At 40.4% G+C, this 19,204-nt stretch overlaps 1 protein-coding gene across 3 annotated transcripts in view; it reads right to left on the reverse strand.

Annotated features, from left to right (window-relative positions):
- The window catches only part of FTO (FTO alpha-ketoglutarate dependent dioxygenase), a 335,884-nt gene that overhangs the window by 189,975 nt on the left and 126,705 nt on the right, over window positions 1-19,204 (reverse strand). Inside the window, exons 8-9 of one of the 3 annotated variants that reach the window (XR_006573405.1) lie at window positions 14,893-14,995; window positions 12,734-12,879 (exon numbers count right to left, since the gene is read on the reverse strand). The exons of the other annotated variants lie outside the window; for them this stretch is intronic. The gene's annotated coding sequence lies outside the window, so the exon portion shown is untranslated. Of the gene's footprint in view, window positions 1-12,733; window positions 12,880-14,892; window positions 14,996-19,204 lie in introns of those variants that run through there. 3 annotated transcript variants of the gene reach the window in all.

Here is a 19,204-nt window from a genome sequence, read left to right on the forward strand (position 1 = left end):
CTCTTGGCATGAATTCCTACTAAATACAACTTGCAGTATTCAGAATAGTGTTCTGCTTTGATAAGCATGTATTATTGACTCATCTTCTAGAGCTAATGGTCTCCCTTTGCCTTGTTCAGTGTTTATAAATTCAGTACACACAGAGAAACTCTAGCACACAGTCTTTTTGTATAAAATATAGCGGGTCAGATACTTAGCTGATAGATATAATGATTTACACCAGCCCAGGATCTGAGTTAGTGTATCTGATTGAAACAGACCTGAAATAAGTTAAACTCAAGGTCCAAGATTTTCTAAAACAGGAGTCCAGGCTCCAAGGCCCATATTTAAGCTCCTACATTAGTGGTCTGATTTTCAAAAGCATTGAGCACTTATTTAGGAGCCTAACTTTAGGCTGCTGTTTTTAAAATCTTGGTCTGAGTCTATATGCCTAAATGTACATAGGATAAAATTAGAGATGGACATGAGTCACAGTTTGGATCTAGAACTGGATATGAAATTTCCCAGAGTTTGTGGGTATTTGTATCCTAGGTTCAGGCCCAATCTTGGATAAACAAAAGCAAAAGAAGCCAACAGTAATAATTTATCTCCCAAACTGAGTCTATCACTGGCTTTTGTATCATTAGTTTCAGTAACAAGGTGACTTTCATGTTTGAGGAATACATTTACTGTTGGTTGAAAGGTACATTTTCTCATATGTCACCCAGGAAAGCAACATAAACACATTATTGCATTCTCCCAAATACATTTTAAAATATATATATTTTGTTCATCTTTAACAAAAATTATAGTACAGTAGTGTTACATAAAATACCAAGTGCTGATGTACTGTATTTCTATTTCTCAGCTGCAGTTTTCAGGTAAAATCTTTTACTTGTCACTAAAGTAACAGGTGTTATCGGGTAAACTGGCATGTAAAAGTTTCTGGAAGAAAAGCCAACTCTAAGTCAACCATTAAGAACATACTAAACAGTGTACGGGAGAAAGCATTTGTTTAAAAAGTGAATCTGTAAGGTCAGTAAAAAGTATCACAGGTCAAAAGAGCAAAACGGCGCAAAAATTTTCTTTTCATTGACAAATGGATAAACTGGCTTGCAGTTGGATGCACAAAGCTAATGCTAAACAACTGTGGTATGGAGACAAAAATATGCTCTCTTTGCGATGCTTTTACAATGAGCCTTATGAACACCCTTGCCTCGCATCCCTCGTGTATACTACTTCAGTACACATTAATGAAAAACAAAGGGGGCCCATTTACGTTGTAACTATGCAATGGGGTTAAGCATGTGACCTCAAAGTATGGTGCTTTTGTGTTCAGTGGAAAGGATCTTGACAATATAAACAAGAGTTACTGCTGTTACAGAAAGGGAAGACAATTAACAACAATCTAGGATGCTTGTTGTACAGCTGTTCAAGTTTCAGCTCCATATGACCTCTGAAAATGGTGCTTGTTGTATTTCAACAACTTGAGACATTTTAGTGTTGTTTACTGAAACACTCCTTTATAAAACTAAGTGTTTATGAAAAAAATTAGGATTTACACTGGAAAAGTCATGCAATTAAAACTGAATATTATTTCCAGAATATGCTAATATACACAGCATACTAGGATATTATGGTCTATGCATCTTTTTGTCAGCCTATATAATATTTATAAGTACAGATAAGGCTAAGGAAAATGAAACCTTTAAATGTATTGCTTAAAAAGGATGGAAGAAACAATGTTTCATAAACAGTGTATTTCAAAGGCAGAAAAGGAAATAAATAATGGCCCAAATCCTGCAATTAAATCAGCATGGGCAGGCCTTTGTACCATGTAGGGTCCATGACTTCCCCGAAACTCTTTGTTGGCACAAGGGTACCATTGAGTGGTTCCAATTGCGGGATTGCGGCCATACTTCTTTTTAAGATGAATTTCAGTAGGCAACAATACCAAATATAATTAAGAAAAACCTTTTCTCTCAGGAAGCTGTAGTTATTGTTAGTTATTTTCTTTATATGCTCCTGAAAATATTCTAATAATTGGAGGGTGAAAACACTAATAGATAACATAAAATTACTGCATTTATGCAATATTTTTTTCTCTTTTATACCAGTTGATAGAATTATTTCTTATAGCAGAAGCCTGAAAAAATAAGGTAAGAGAAACAAAACTTCTAAGAAAAGAACAGAGATGTTGGCTAAGTTTCTCAAAACCACAATTTCCCTGCCTTTTTGATCTTCCTACAGACAGCATAAGCCACTGAAACTCCTCCACAAATGAAAGGCATTCATGGGAAGCCATCAGAAAGCATTGGTCTTCCTCTGGGACACAGGACAATAAAAGAAAAGTTTGTGTCCGGCACGTGGGCCTACCACTGGGCTTAAATGAACAAACCGTTGCAATATCCTTTGGCTTTGTGAAAGTGATACTTCCTACTTTCTTAGCAAGAAAGGAAGTCGTATATAAACAGAACAAAGGGAAGAGGCAACACAAGCCGAACCAGTCATAATAAATATTACAGTGAAAGTTTTGCTCATCAAACCAAGATTAAAAACATATTTTAATCTCTTGAGTCACCCAGCTTTGATGTATGCCAAAACAGAAAGCTTATATATTTTGTAAGATTTACAGCATTTCTACAGGGAATAGTTTCATATTTCATTTTTCTCCTATCTGAGATTAAGAATATATTAGACTTAGTCTATCCCCTGATGTATGTGTAAGAGTAAGAATTTCTTCAGAGAACGGGACTTTGGGTATCTTTTTTACTTAAATATAGCATTTCCCCCATAAATAAATTAGTTTCCCAGTGAGTAAAGCTCTGAGAAACCATCTGGATCATAGTGTAATTATGACCATTGAAACAATGAAATACTTTGTAAAATGTCAGTGTTCCTAGACCACAGGAATGAAGAGTTCAAATATCTGCACTAATTCCCATAGCACAGACAGAACCAATAGCATGTATTTCTGGTGCTAAAATTAGGAGAGAAATGTATAGTTTGGGTAAGAAAAGTGATAAATTATCATTTGTGATATCTCCACTACATGCCCATAACACAGCCTGTCATATCACATGAAGCAGTAATATTTTCCAAAAAATTACAACAAAGCATAAAAATTGTGTTTCAAAAGCTGCCAAAATGACATACTTGATTCCCATTGCGTAACTTCTTTGCTCTTACACCCACTCTTCCAACAGCTTGAACTCTCTTTTCTTGTTTTACCTTTATACAGTGATAATTTCTAATTCAAACCAAGCCTGATACTTAGAGTGACCAGGTGTCCAGTTTTCGACTGGAACACCTGGTCGAAAAGGGACCCTGATGGCTCTGATCAGCATCGCTGACCGGGCCGTTAAAAGTTTGCTGCGGCGCTAAGGGAGGCGAGTCCCTACCTGTCCTGGCTGGCACTGCGCTGAGCCCCGGAAGCAGCCAGCAGGTCCAGCTTCTAGGTGGGGGGGCCACAGGGCTCCACGTGCTGCCCCCACCCTGAGCACTGGCTCTGCACGCAAACTGGCCAGTTCCTGGCCAATGGGAGCTGGGGGAGGCATGCCTGCAGGCGAGAGGGGCGTGTGGAGCCTCCTGGCCCCCTCCCACCTAGGACCTGGACCTGCTGGTTGCTTCCGGGGTGTGCGCAGTGCGGTGCCAGGACAGGCAGGCAGCCTGCCTTAGCCCCCCCACTGCACCGCTGACTGGGAGCTGCCTAAGGTAAGCCCAGACCCCAACCCCTGTCCCAGCCCTGAGCCCCCCCAAAACCCAGAGCCCCCTCCTGCACCCCAAATCCCTCATCCCTGGCCACAGCCCAGAGCCCTCACCCCCTCCTTCACCCCAACCCCCTGCCTCAACCCAAAGCCCCCTCCCTCACTTTGAATCCTTCGGCCTCACCCTCCAGCTTGGAGCCCCCTCCTGCACCCCAAACCCCTCATCCCTGGCTCCACCCCAGAACCAGCACCCCCCAGTTAGAGCCCTCACCCTCACCCCCTCCCTCACCCCAACCCCCTGCCTCAACCCACTCCCTCCTCCTGAACTCCATATCCCTCAGCCTCACCCCCCAGTCTGGAGCTCCCTCCTACACCCTGAACCCCTCATCCCCAGCTCCACCCCAGAGCCCACATCCCCAGTTAGAGCCCTCACCCCTCCGCACCCCAACCCCCTGCCCCAGACCAGTGAAAGTGAGTGAAGGTGAGGGAAAGCGAGCCACCGAGGGAGGGGGAATGTAGTGAGTGGGGGTGGGGCCTTGTGGAAGGGGTGGGGCCTCAGGGGAGGGGAGGGGCTAGGTGTTTGGTTTTCTGTGACTAGAAAGTTGGCAACCTTACTGATACTGCTTTCACTAGTGCTACCTGCTGTGATTCCATGGAATTACTGTTGATTTACAACAGGGTAAGTGAGAGCAGAATCAGGTACTGTATATTTAATAGTGTTTCTCATAAGATGAGAGATGAAGCAGCTGAAAGCTAGAAGAGAAGTGGCAGCAAAATAGGCAGGGATTTAGACCTAGGTAATTATGCTTTCTCCAATTTGACATGTACTGTACATCAGTATATTGCCGCCTGAACATCAAGTCATCACAAGTAATATTAATACCTTGGTGCATCACTGTAAGTGGAGTCTTTGTTTTTAAGCAAACACTCTGGCAAAAGTTTAAATCTGAAAAATAAACAAACACACACCACCTCAAGACACCAGAATTCTGGTTAGAAATGATCCAGTTAGCACAGCACAAAACAAATTCTATTCAATATTACTAAACTATGTTTAACAAATTATTAGCAAGGACATTTTACTTTAATGTCAGGAATGTTTCAAAGATAATAAGAGCACTACTCTCTAGTTAAGTATAACTCCCCAAATCCAAGCTTGAGGCTCACTGGGTGGATCTCCACGGGGCCTGGGGGAACAGGAATCCTCCTGCCATGGAGTGCAACTGAAGCTGCATTCATGCTGCTGCACCCCTATTCTAGCTGATTTTTTATATCCTACCCCACCACGAGCCCTCCACAGGAGAATGACCAGTGGATCAACAGTCATGTTTCCAACTGCTCAGCCCTTCAACCATGTGAGCCTTCAGCACTCCCTAAAATCCCATCAGGGATCAGAGCCACTGAACTCCAAAAGAGGTGTGTGGGAAGAGAAGCACAGATCTAAGCAATGGCAGAGTGTACAGGAAGAAGAGCTTGATGTGGAAGGAGAGAACAGAGGAGAGGTTCAAGGGGTTGAGGTGATGCACTGTTAGAGCAGAAGACAATCTTAATACTGAAAGAGGAAGCTCTTAGAAGCTGCCTTTTAAATAGACTTGAGGGAAGATATGTGAGATGCTATTAGAGGGGAGAAGGAGGTTTCAGAGAAGGCCAGAACCTGTGTTTTAACTGACAGCACTAACAAGAAAACGATGGTTTCAGAAATATTACCGTAGGAGTAACAAGATTACAAGCAGGAAGTAGAAGTGGCAAGGCCTGGATGACACCAGGATGATGAGCTTCAGTGACCATGACTGGGGGATGGTGATGTTGTCAATAAAGGACCATGAGAAAGGGGAGAAGCACAGATAGATCTTGAGTCACTTGCCTAAGGCACATACCACGCAAATGGAAGTGCAAAAGAAATAATATTCAGGAGTCCTGTCTCCCAGACTCCAGTTCAAATCTTCAGAAAATACTTCCCCTCAGTGTTGTCATGTGGTACTCATGTCTGTGAGGATCAGTGGTACTTTGTACAACGGTGTTTCAGTTTTCATGATACTTTACAAATCTCATTATTCATTTCACCACCTTCCACCAGCTCCTTGATGACACCCAGCAATTGTTTCCTTTTCTTTCCTTTCTCTGCCCATAAAAACAACAGTCAGGAAATAATAAGTAATTTAAAGTAATTACAGCTCAGTTTTAACCATTTAATTTGCAATGAACTTTTTAAGAGAGATCTATATGTCCTGTGGGTTATGATACAGTGATTTTTTTATTTAATTTCAATAATATCTTTTACAACTTCATAACTGAGATGCAGAATACATGGATTTCTCTGCCTTCACAACAAAATTCACAAAAGATTAAACCATTTGAGCACTGTACAGTTCAATCTGAGTTTTCAACGTAAAATGCAGAAGTACTGACCTAGTGATTAGGAGGGTTTGAGAGAGGCATTAATAAAAATAACTCCTATTGGTAAGTTACTATAAAGAATATTTTGATAAATGGAGAAACATGAGAAAATCAGCATGGAAAATCAAAAGTAGAAAGATTTAGCACAGACAAAAGCAGTGCAAGCTTCCCCATAACAGTATGCCCATGTATTTCAACTCTGAGCAGGAAGGATCACCTAAAAAGGGAAACTGAACTACCCAGTCGGTATCAGGAGGACTCCTGGCAGTGAAACCAGGACAGTCCTCAAGCGGGGCAGGTTTGGTCACCATTCTAATAGTTCTAGGGGAAACATCTGATGGAGAAATTGTGCTATCAGAGGACTGGAGGGATGCAGAGAGTCATAAATCAGGGCTAAAGCACAAGGCTTCTGTGTCAATTCCTTGTGATTTGCAATCTCAAGGATCCACCATGTTTGGTAGGGCATACCTCCCTGCTTCTTCCACAGTCCTTTAATGGAAACTGCCTCAAACTCAGTAATGTGAAGTTCTCTCAGCTTCCAATCCCCTACATGAAAGTAACCCTTGAAACGAAAGAAACAGACACATGGGGATGTGTGTCTAGGAAGTTTTATATTTGGATAAGACATCATGTTTGAAGAAATTTTAAAGCACAATGAAGTAAAGCTAAGTGGTCTTGAAGCTCTTGAAAACTGGACTACAGTTAAAAAGTGTAGGATTAATAATGAGAACATGGAAAACAAGGAACAAAGAAAAAATTATTTCCCTTCCCAAAAAATTGTTTACAGACACTCAGAGCACTATCCATTTCAGATCCAATACAAATCATGTCCGCAGGAAAATTATCCGCAAAGAAAGATGAAATTTCCCCTTATTCTCAGAACAGTGTTGATTCTGTGTTACATATAGGAACAAAATCTGAAAATTGCCCGTTAAAAGATATGTTTGAATATAAAGAATCTTGGATTGGAATTTTCCTGGACTCCACTACAAGATTCATGAAAACAAAAAAGAAAACGTTCACCACTGTTTATAAGAAATTATCTGCAGCAGGATTTTCTTCATCTGTCCTTTACTTGGTGAGACTAAAAATAGAGTATGCTGACCAGGTTTACATCTACAGAACATCCAAGGAAATGAAAACATCTATGTTGGCCAAATTACAAGAATCCTCAGACCACTAAGGGACTGCCATACCAGATCAGACCCATAGTCCATTTAGTCCCATGTGCTGTCCCCAACTGTGGCCAATCTCAGATGCTACGAGAGAAATTGTGATGCACAATCATGCAATAACATGCCTATGGAGGAAGCGTCTTCCTAACCCTAAGCAGCTAGTGGTCCCCTGAAACATGAGAGTTCTCATGCTTTATACATATTTATTACTCTAGCTAATGTAACTGGGGATATAAAAGACGCTGATATGTACTCAATATTGTTTGGTATTTGAAGGACTTGTATCTCTATATTTGTTTAAAACAGAGTATTTTGATAACTCTACAGGTTTTGTTTATTTTTTGGTTAAATTTTGTGTACACTGGTTGTCTAATAATTGTTTATGGGAAGAGTCATCAAGCAAAAATATTATGAGTTATAAATTCATAATTTCAGTGACTGAGTTAATATGTTACTTATACAAATCCATTTTCCAGCCTTTTCAATGGCAGTAATCTATAATGAAATTCATATATCCATACAAAAGGGCATACTACTCCTGCTAATAATTACAGTTTTACCTGATTGATTTCAGCAGGCTTTGAATCAGGCCTAGTAAGATTAAAATCAGACTAATTATATATATATAGGTGGTCACACAACAGAACCAAGAGGCAACCTGCTCCTCCTTTACTCCTTATTTACTCAAACAAGTCTCAGTTGTCAGGGTTGAGTAATACTTGCATGAGTAAGAGTTTGCAATCAGGGCTTTGGCTAAGAAATACTATACATATAAATCTCACCTTGCCTTTTTTCAGGAGCAAGTAGGTCTGTGCAAAACAAGCTTTCAACAAATATCTGCCTTTTTTAAAAATCAGGTAACTTTGCACCTTTGAAGTTTCACTTTTCCACAGAATTTCACAAAATAGCTGTTTGTATATCAGACATATGCAAACCCTCAAATTGTAGGCAAATTTCCAACTTGCTTTTCTCTTAGAATAGCCCTAACACGAAATATAATTCACAAAAATGTCAAATATGGACCCATTTAACAGTTCATAAAGATACAAAAATCAGATTTTGAGTAGTTGTGCCATTTGTTTTTAATAATTTGTACACCTCTTGTCTTTAGATGCAAGGGCTTATATTTTTATTTAAACATTTCTCTGAATGGAGAAATGTAGATATGTAGATATGTAGAAAAAGATTATTAGACTAGATCCGAGATTCTTTTGGCCAAATCCTGCAGTGCTTACCTAAGACAAAACGTCCATTGAGGTAAATCAGAGATTTCCCTGAATAAGGTTTGAGGAACAGGCCACCAGACAGTGAAAGACATATAAGCTCAGGAAAGCAGATATCTATCCATTGAATTTTTCCTCTTCCATCACTTAATGTAGATTTTCTACCTTCCTTAATGCATAACGATGATGAAAAACACATAATAAAATAGATGCAACACCAGCTTTAAAATAAATGGTTAGATTTTCATATTAATTACAAAGAATGAAGAATTTTCTTCACGTGGTTCACTACAATGTACATTTAAAAGGTATTAAAACCACAGTTTCACTCTCTCTGATATAAATCTTCCTCTTCTTCCCCGTTAAAATTTTTCGCATCTTCCATCATTCTTTTTGTGTTCGTCTTCCCTCCCTAATCTCTGATCCCACTTCTCTTTACACTGTTCCGTCTCTCCCCCTTACTTCAGACACTCTTTCTCTCTCAATTCCCTTTGCTCACCCTCCCTTTCCTTTCCGCTTAAATCCTTCCAGGTTCTCCCCCACACAACCCACAATATCCCCTTGCCTTAAATACCTCCATGCTCTCCCTCCTCCCTCACTAGATCTTCCACACTTTTCTTCAACCAAAATCTCCCTCCCACAATTCCCCACACTCTCCTCATGCTCTGTGGTACAGGAGTGCTATGCATTCACCTTCCTTCTGCAGAGCAGAAAAACAACAGAAGCACGGGTCATCCATTCATAGCATAAATGAAACTAATGAAGTCTGACTGAAGGCTGGGGGAAAGGGGAAAAGACAGAAAGAAGCCAAACGACTGCTTCATATTTGTACAAGTGAAATAAAACTAACCACAGGCCAGTACTTGAATGGCAGACAGCAGTAAAATAAGCTTAAACAGAAAGTCATGTAGAAAGCCACACTACCATATTCAAGGTTCCCCCTGGAGTATGCATAGGAAAATAGTCCCCCTAAAATTTTAGCATGTCTGCTTTTTATCCCACAAAATAAGGCTAATTGTCCGCAGTGTCTGAACTGTTTTTCCTTGCATGGTAGAGTAGAACAAGTAATATCTCTTCATCTGTCTGTCACAGAGAGCTTGAAATATTGCCACAAAGGCAAAAACAGCACTAATCATGGTACTCCAGCAAGCCATGAAGCCAGTCCAGAGAGTGGTATCAGTGCGAGTGAGCGCACGTATAATCACACAAAGGAGTGGGGGAAAGAGGAAAGCTTCATCAGAGGAATAGTTAGACACAAGCATCTCTCCCTCGGGAATGAGCAGGGAAAGGATAAAAGCATAGAGAGATTCTAAGGAATAAAGAATGGAACTATCCCTAGTGCTAGAAGACCACTGAATCTACTGGAGAAAACAGGCATTTGGTGGTAAACAAGTATATTATTGGAGTTCTCCATATCCTGCAATATCCTGGTGAAATACTTGTGGACTAAGGCTCCAATTCCCCAGGACCCACACTGTAACAGCTGAGCCAGTCTACTTTAATGCTGAGTTTATTAGCTATCTAGATTGCTTTGAGAGGGGAGGGACTCTTCTCTGCCCATTTCAGAATTGGAAAGGCCTCTGTGAGGGAGCTAGACTCTTAACTCAACAATCAAGGGAGGACTAAGACACCACTTCAGCATTGCCTGGACTGAGTAGGACTGGATTTACTAGCATCTGGGGTGTGAAGTGTAGAAGTGCCAAGTGAGCAGCTCTCTTCATTTTCAGCCTGTCAACAAGCAAGTTTTTCTTGCTCTTTGACCACTTGCTGTGTGCAGACACACAGCTCATATGGCCTAACCATTAGAGAAGATAACCATATCTTCTTACAGAGCTTCAGCTGTGAGGTGATATTAGAAGCTTCATCTATGGATATGATCAGCCAAAGAAAGGTTTCAAAGTTAGACGAGGAGAGGCCAAGGTAGGTGCCCTTGTGGGACACCCATAGAAAGTAGACTAGGAAGGACTGCCCTGGGATGAGGGAATCTCTGGGTGCTGTCGAGTCTTGTGCTTCACCCCTCCCCTGAAGGCCCTGGACACAGGGAGTATGTTAGGGTCACATCCAGGGACAGGGGTAGGGCCAGAGTGGTTGTATGCTCTAGAGATCCTGTCTACTGTAACAGGACCTTGGGGGACACTTCAGCTGGCACAATTTTCAGCACACCAGGGAAGGTCTAAATGACCCCAGGAGCTGAATCAATGTTCAGCCAGCCCCAGGATCAAGGGAATACAAAGCCAGCAAAAGCCACTATTGCTTCCTTTTCCCTGCTTGGGTCCTGCCATGAGCATAGCTCAGCTGAACTCCAAGGGTCAGGGCCATAATGTTTACAGAGCAGCTAATCTCTATGGTTAGGTGAAAGAGGGATGGGGCTGACATAGTAATAGCTGTATCAGTGAAAGTTCTGATATCCCTAAACTGAGGTATACAAGAAAGCAAAGGAAAAGCAGAGGCTATCAGGCAGCTGAAAATTCAGGGTCAGGGACCTCTATTAGCACCTAGAAGACATATTATAAGAACAGCCACACTGGGTCGGACCAAGGTCCATCTACTCAGTATCTTGTCATCTGACAGTGGCTGGTGCCAGATGTTTCAGAGGGAGAGAACAGAACAGGGCAATCTGTCAAGTGACTCATCCACTGTTGTCCCATGCCAGCTTCTAGCAGTCAGAGATTTAGGGATACCCAGAGCCAGGGTCTTTGTTCCTGACCATCTTGGCTAATAGCCATTGATAGAGCTATCCTCCATGAACTTACCTGATTCTGTCTTGATACCACTTGTACTTTTGGAATTCATAACGTCCCATGGCAACAAGTTCCATAGGTTGGTTGTGTATTGTGTGAAGCAGTACTTCCCAATGTCTGTTTTAAACCTACTGCCTATTAATGTCATTGGGTGACCCCTGGTTCTTGTGCTCTGTGAAGGGGTACATAACGCTTCCTTATTCACTTTCTCCACACCATTCATGACGTTATAGACCTCTATCACAGCCCTCCTCAGTCATCTCTTTTCCAAGCTGAACGTCTCAGTCTTTTTAATTTCTCCTCATAGGGAAGCTGTTCCATACCCCTAATCATGTTTGTTGCCCTTCTCTGTACTTTTTCCAGTTCTAACATACCTTTTTTGAGATGGGGCAACCAGAACTGCACAGTAGTGAAGGTGTGGACATATCATTGATTTATAAAGTGGCAATACAATAGTTCTTGTCTTATTATCTATCCCTTTCCTGATGGTTCCTAACACAGTTCGCTTTTTTGACTGCCTCTGCACATTGAGCTGATGTGCTCAGAAGAGTATCCATAATGACTCCAAGATCTCATTCTAGAGTGGTAACCGCTCATTTAGACCCATCATTTTGTATGTATAGTTGCGATTATGTTTTCCAATGTGTATTACTTTGCATTTATCAACACTGAATTTCATCTGTCATTTTGTTGCCCAGTCACCCACTTTAGTGAGCTCCCTTTGTAACTCTTTGCAGTCTGCTTTAGACTTAACTATCTTGAGTAATTCTGTATTGTCTGAAATCTTTGCCACCTCATTGTTTACTCCTTTTTCCAGATCATTTATGAATATGTTGAACAGCACTGGTCCCAGGACTAATCCTTGGGGACCCTGCTATTTACCTCTCTCCACTGGGAAAACTGACCATTTATTCCTGTCCTTTGTTTCCTGTCTTTTAACCAGTTTCTGATCAATGAGAGGACCTTCCCTCTTACGCCGTGGTTTCTTACTTTGCTAAAGAGCCTTTGGTGTGGGACCTTGCCAAAGGCTTTCTGAAAGTCCAAGTACACTATGTCCAACTGTCCACATACTTGTTGCCTCCTCAAAGAATTCTCATAGATTGACAAGGCATGATTTCCCTTTCCAAAAGCCATGTTGACTCTTTCTCAACCTATCCTATTCATCTATGTGTCTGATAATTATTTCGTTTACTATAGTTTCAACCAATTTGCCTGGTACTGAAGTTAGGCTTACTGACCTGTAATTGCCAGGATCACCTCTGAAGCCTTTTTTAATAATCGCATCACATTAGCTCTCTGCCAGTCATCTGGTACAGACGTTGACTGAAGTGATAGGTTACATACCACAATTAGCAGTTCTGCACTTTAAATCTGAGTTCCTTCAGAACTCTTAGGTGAGTTCCGTCTGGTCGTGGTGACTTATTACTCTTTAATTTATCAATTTGTTCCAAAATCTCCTCTACGGGCACCTCAATCTGTGACCGTTCCTCACATTTATCACCTAAAAAGAATGGTGCAGGAATGTCCCTCATATCCTCTGCAGTGAAGACCGATGGAAAGGATCCATTTAGTTTCTGTGCTGCAACAGCCTTGTTTTCCTTGAGTGTTCCTTTAGCACCTCAATCGTCCAGTAGTCCCACTGGCAGGCTTCCTGCTTCTGATGTTTTTAAAGAAAAATTTTGCCATTAGTTTTTGTGTCTTTTGCTAGTTTCTCTTCAAATTCCTCTTTGGCCTCCCTAATTATACTTTTATACTTGACTTGCCAGAGTTTATGCTCCTTTCTATTTTCCTAAGTAGGATATGACTTCCAATTTTGTCTCTAACCTCCTCTTTTGCTCTGTTGTTTAGTCATGATGGTCTTTTTTTTTTTGTACTCTTACTTTTTTATTGTTATTTGAAGTATAAATTTAGTTTGAACCTCTATTATGGTGTTTTTATAAAGTTTTCATGCAGCTTGCAAGCATTGTTCCTTTTCATTTCTGTTTAACTAGTCTCATTTTTGTGTAGTTCCTCTTTTTGAAGTCATATGCTACTGTGGTGGGTTTCTTTGGTATCCTCCTTCTCCCGTCCCCATGGGATGTTAAATTTAATTACATTATGTTCACTATTACCAAGTGGTTGAGCTATACTCGCCTTTGGACCAGATCCTGTGCGCCACTTAGGACTAAATCAAGAATTGTCTTGTGGGTTCCAGGATTAGCTGCTCCAAGAAGCAGTCATTAATTGTGTCTAAAAATTTTCTCTCTCCATCCCATCTGAGCTGACATTTCCCAGTCTATATGGGGATAGTTGAAATCACCCATTAACGTGGATTTTCTGTTTTTGTTGCCTCTTTAATCTCCCTGAGCATTTCACAATCATCGTCACCATCCTGGTCAGGTGATCAGGAATACTGTTATACTCTTATTACTCAAGCTTGGAATTTCTATCCAGAGAGATTCTTTCACATATAGTGCCACTCCTGCACCAATGCAACCTATTCTGCCATTCCTATATATTTTGTATCTTGCTATTACCATGTTCCATTGATTATCATCGTTCCACCAAGTTTTTGTGATGCTTATTATATCAATATCCTCAATCAATACCAGGCACTCAAGTTCACCCATTTTAGTAGTTAAACTTCTTCCACTGGTATACAGGCACTTATAAAATTTGTCAATATTCAGTTGTCTGCCTTCATGTGATGTAACTGAACAGGGCCGCCCAGAGGGGTAGGCAAGTGGGGCAATTTGCCCCAGGCCCGGCAGGGGCCCCACGAACCCTGGGCCCAGCAGCGGTCCGGGTCTTCAGCAGCATTTCAGTGGCAGGGAGGCCCTTCAGTGCTGCCGAAGACACGGAGCGAATGAAGGGCCCCCCACTGCCGAAATGCCGCCAAAGACCCGGACCGCCTCCAGATGAGTACAAGCACCACAGCTCCCTCGCTTTGCCCCAGGCCCTATGAATCCTCTGGGCAGCCCTGTAACTGAATGGAACTCTTTTGCGTTTGACTGTTTCTCTTCTGTTTCTACCTGTACTTTACCTTCTATCCTCTCCTCTTTACTAATATCACCTTTAATAAATCCTCTTCTAAGGGATTTGTCCGTCCAAACCATGTGCTCCTCTACACCTGCTGGCTTTCTTCAGCTCTTCGTTTAAAAACGTCTATATGACCTTTTTAATTTTACATGCCAGCAATCTGGTTCCATTTTGGCTTAGGTGGAGCCCATCCCCTTTATAGACTCCTTTATTCCCAGAAGGTTCCCCAGTTCCTAATAAACCTAAATCCCTCCTCCCAACACCATCATCTCATCCACACATTAAGAAGTTCTGTCTAACTGGCCCTGCGCATGGAACTGGAAGCACTTCAGAGACGCCACCATGGAGGTCCTGGACTTTGCTCTCTTTACCTCGCACTCTAAATTTGGCCTCCAGAACCTCTCTCCTACCTTTTCCTATATCATTGGTAGCTACATGTACCACGACCACTGGCTCCTCCCCTGCACTGCACATAAGTCTGTCTAGATGTCTCAAGATGTCTGCAACCTTTGTATCCAGCAAGCAATATACCACGCAGCTCTCTTGGTCATCACAAACCTAACTATCTGTATTTCTAATAATCAAATCTCCCATTACTATTACCTGTCTCAATTGCAGAAGGGCAAGAAGAAGCCGACACACATGACTTTACCTTTCCTCTTTATGTCCCATCAAAAGACAGAAGGTCATACAGCTGGTTTGGAGAAGGGAAGGAGGTACCCATATTACGAACTCTGTGGCCTGCATGTTGATGCCTGTAAGGGGACCAGTTACAGGTTATAAACAGGTTCCTTCACTCAGAACAGCTGGTAAAGGCCCTTTTATTTTTGCTGTATTCCAGGCATTTTCTTTAAAGTGGCTCCTGAGGTGAGCTTGACATACAGCATCGGCTCCTATCGAGGATGAGCAGGAAGTGGTTCCTGCATACAGTAGCAGGAATGACCCCTTTTGATGGGAAATTTCTGTTGCTTCAAATCATCCGTCTGCCTGTCTATCATTGGTGGAGAGAGGAGGACTTATTAGCACCAGCGCCAGCCGTGTCCATCCACTTTTTAACAAAAGAAACAAGCACACAATTCATGTCCCCTGCAGACTTGGCCAGAGAGGTGCTGCAATTACACCTTTTTCCCACCAGGGGCTGCTGTGGTGCCAGAAGAGAAGGCAGCTGGCTCACCGTTGGAGAAGGAAGGGGGCACTTTGGCCTTGCCTCCTCCGAGTCCTCCCCTCATTTCTATAAAGGTTCTGGCGCCCTTACTTATTAGTATGGAATACTGGAGGAGCTACTTGTTACACACAGAATATAGAGCCTTATTGTGCTCCCACTTCCACTGACAGCATGGACCAGATTGGGTCCTTAAGGAGGTAGACAACAACAACAACAACAAAATAATAAAGTAAAGGTATAGTCATTTTCAAATAAAACAGAAAACACAAAAACATCAGTGGAAAAAAACCCGGAGATATATAAAAGAGGAAAAACTCACTAACTGCTCTAATGAAAGAACATACCCTTGACCTCTAGTGACTCAAATAGGGTGTTAATTGCCAAAGGATTAATACCCATTGCATTACAAATAATATAACCAGTCATCAGGAAATTATAACACTGTATATAATCAAGAAATGCTGAAGTCTCCCATAGAATTATGTAGAAGCAGTGGAAGGTTACTAAAATAAGAAACTAACATTGTATCAGTTCAGAAGGATTCAATAACTCACGGTATTATGGAGGAGAACTTAATACTTAAATGTATGAACACACATATTTTATATCTCCCTTACACTCTCTCACAAAATAATTCACACATTTTTACAAGCATACATATAATTTTAAAACACTAAAAACTATGTTTACATAATGCTAAATGAAAGACTTTTGCACTGTGGAACACATTTGGTTACATCTTTATTACTTTAAAATCCATTACCTTTCAACATACTTTAAGTAACTTCCATTGCCATTTTGGCTAAGTATCAAAGACATTTGTTGTTTAAACAAGGGCTTCCTCTTTCCCTTACAATCCTCATTTGGTTCTGCTGTGAATTTGTGACATCATGGAATATTTCCATAGCAAAAACATGGTGGCAATTTAAACACAGGATTATAAGTTTACAGAAGAATCAAGGATCACACCTTTACTCAAGAACAAATATCTACAATAATAGCTGGTGAAAAACAACAGAAAATTACTAGCCACCCAACACCTGTCAAGGATTGAAATAATTCTATATTTTTAGCCCTACTTTATACAACTTAGAAAGATAAAAATGTAAAGGGATAGATGATAGGGTAATTTCATATGATGGAGAGATTTCAGAAATCTAAGAGTAACCAAATTCTTTGGACAGCAAGAGGGTGAAAACAGATCATATCAACTCCATTGTCCTAGCATTTAACATCTGCCTACCAGTTGTGCAATGTGTTTATGTGTATCTTAGTTCCCTCTGCTGTTTGGATGCTAACATGACAAAACTTATCTTTAACTGGTTTATGACAGGCAGATGTTACAAAGAGCAACTTATCTGTATGTTGGGTAGCTCATAATCAAAGGTAAAATGCACATGAGCATTTGTTTGCCATGAATTGTATGTATAGGTATGTTGGCATTTAATTATTTACTTATATAAATGGGCAAAGAACAAAGTTGGCCTTCTGAGAAAAATAGAAAAAATATTAGTATATACAAACACATTCAGTACAGAATTTTCATACAGTTCATAGTAAGTGGGGGTTTTGTTGTTGGTTTTTTATATTTTTTGTTTTAATAAATATTTATTTCATTACAGCTCAGGGTTCAAGTCAAGCCACGAATAGCCCTGGGATAGAAGCTATGAATACTAGGTTGTACTCTCTAATGAAGCGGCTTTCCCCAGCTCTCTAGCAGGATGGGTTTCATTGGAATCATAATGCCAAAGCTCCCCCAAGATACATTCAGACAGACTTTTTAAAAGGCGGTTCCCATCATGGAGGATGGTGCAGCTCAAACTACATTCATATTTAGTAGTGATAACCAGGAAGGACTGGTGGAGACAAAGGATGCATATCCTCTTGACCATACCACAACAGTGCTTTCTCCCCACCAAGTCCAGAAATAGAGTTGGATAGTGCCACAGAATCAACTGACTCTTCTAATTGCACATAGGAAGGGTAATATCCATGAATAGCAAGTTGTCTCCATATGAAGATGATGAGATTGAGGGAGAATGGATAAGAGATGATCTCAACATACAGCTGGCCAAAGTCTTAATAAATGAAGCCTCTGGATTTTAAATGTCTTTAAATCCTGACTATTAAAATCCACTGAAAGCCTCAGTAAAATATATCTGCTTTTAAATTATGTCCATTTACTGGCAAATTTAATCTATTTCAACATTTTTCAGACCTACTACAAGAACCATAGGATTCATCTATGTAATAGAATTTATAAATGTGTTATACTTTAGGCTGTTCCACAAGAAAAATCACAGCTTAATTAAGTTAACTAAGCTGATTAAGCCTTGCTCTTTCACCTATTACAGGAAATATTTAGCCCTGGAGCAATCCTAAAGGCACCTCATGCAGCACATTACATGTTTTGTAGAGATACTGAGTACTCAGTCACGGGAGATAGAGGAAGAAGCCAACACCCCACATTGTCAGCCTGCCTGCAAAAGAGCAGCAGAAGTATCAGCTGCTAAGACTCCCTTCTTGCCTGAAAGGTAGGTACTGTGCTATAAAGGAATAGTGCAAACTGAGAGAATAGTACTCAAAAAAGTCCACATCTCTGGGACTATGCTAACTGCAATTATTGTATAATTAAGTCTCTGATACTACCATTTGAGTCAGTGTATTTGCAAACAGTTCATACAAAGAGGTTTAAACATAATAGATAATAGCATCTTTGTTTTCAGCTAAATTTAGTTCCAAGTCTTGCCTTTGCTGCATCTAATGAGTTCATGTTGTTAAAATAATTCTTTAAACCTTTCAAAATGTCTAAAAGCAATTTTCTAGTCAAATAAAAAAGTAGCTAAATAGGAACGCAAAATGCTTATCTTTGCTCCTGCTGGTGCAAGGGTGCTGCTCTGCGTCTCAGAAAGATTTCTGGCACAGTGAGAAAACCTGGTCAATTTCAGATTCTTTCCTGGGACCTGTCTGAAGTGTCGACAAGCAGCTAAGCTGAATATTAATATGCTCTCCATCATCAAAAGCTGTTGCATACCCAAAGGATGAGAAATATTTTAATCAGCTTTCAGCTTGTCTAGCAAAAGTCAGTTTATTCCTTTGGGATTATACATCTATGTGCTCAATTTTTGTCTCTGTGCTCTCTCTATATATATTACTTTTGAAACTAGCAGTAAAGAGCCCAAATCTGCTGTTTTGTCAGAAAAGCCATTTAATGCTGTGATTCAATTACAATATTTTAGATTTAACAAGAACATCTAATAGATGAAAAGCAAAGGAAAAAAGAGTTGAGAAACCAGCCCTTTAGTGTCTTTGTTTTACACAGTAACATTTTTTTAAAGAAACCGGGGCCCAGTTGGCTATTTTGTTTTCTTTAGTTAGATATTTTCATCAGTATGATGAGTTTTCAGCAGTCATTTCTCTATCTTTCTAGCCTCCATTTTTTTTACAATCATCATGCAAGCTATAAGGTTTTGATTGACACAGTTCCTTAGAGAAATTACAATAATGCTATGGTTGACAACTATAGCTATACAGATATATATGTAGACACATGACATATTATATATAAATAAAACACTTGAGAGGTAATTGAAGCTAAGCATTTGCCACATTTTTTGTACATCTTCAAAACTGTAGTAGGGTAGTAAGCCTAGCTTTACTGTGATTCCTCAGAGAGACTATGTCAATTACTGTGCTGCTGCACTAATGAACACATTGCTTAGGAGTAACTAGACAAGACCTATATAAGTGCAAAATATTATTTATTATCAGTGATTTTTTAAGCCTTCCAAAAAGAGTA

This window comes from Mauremys mutica, chromosome 14 (assembly GCF_020497125.1).
Source record: "Mauremys mutica isolate MM-2020 ecotype Southern chromosome 14, ASM2049712v1, whole genome shotgun sequence".
Taxonomy (NCBI): Eukaryota; Metazoa; Chordata; order Testudines; family Geoemydidae; genus Mauremys; species Mauremys mutica.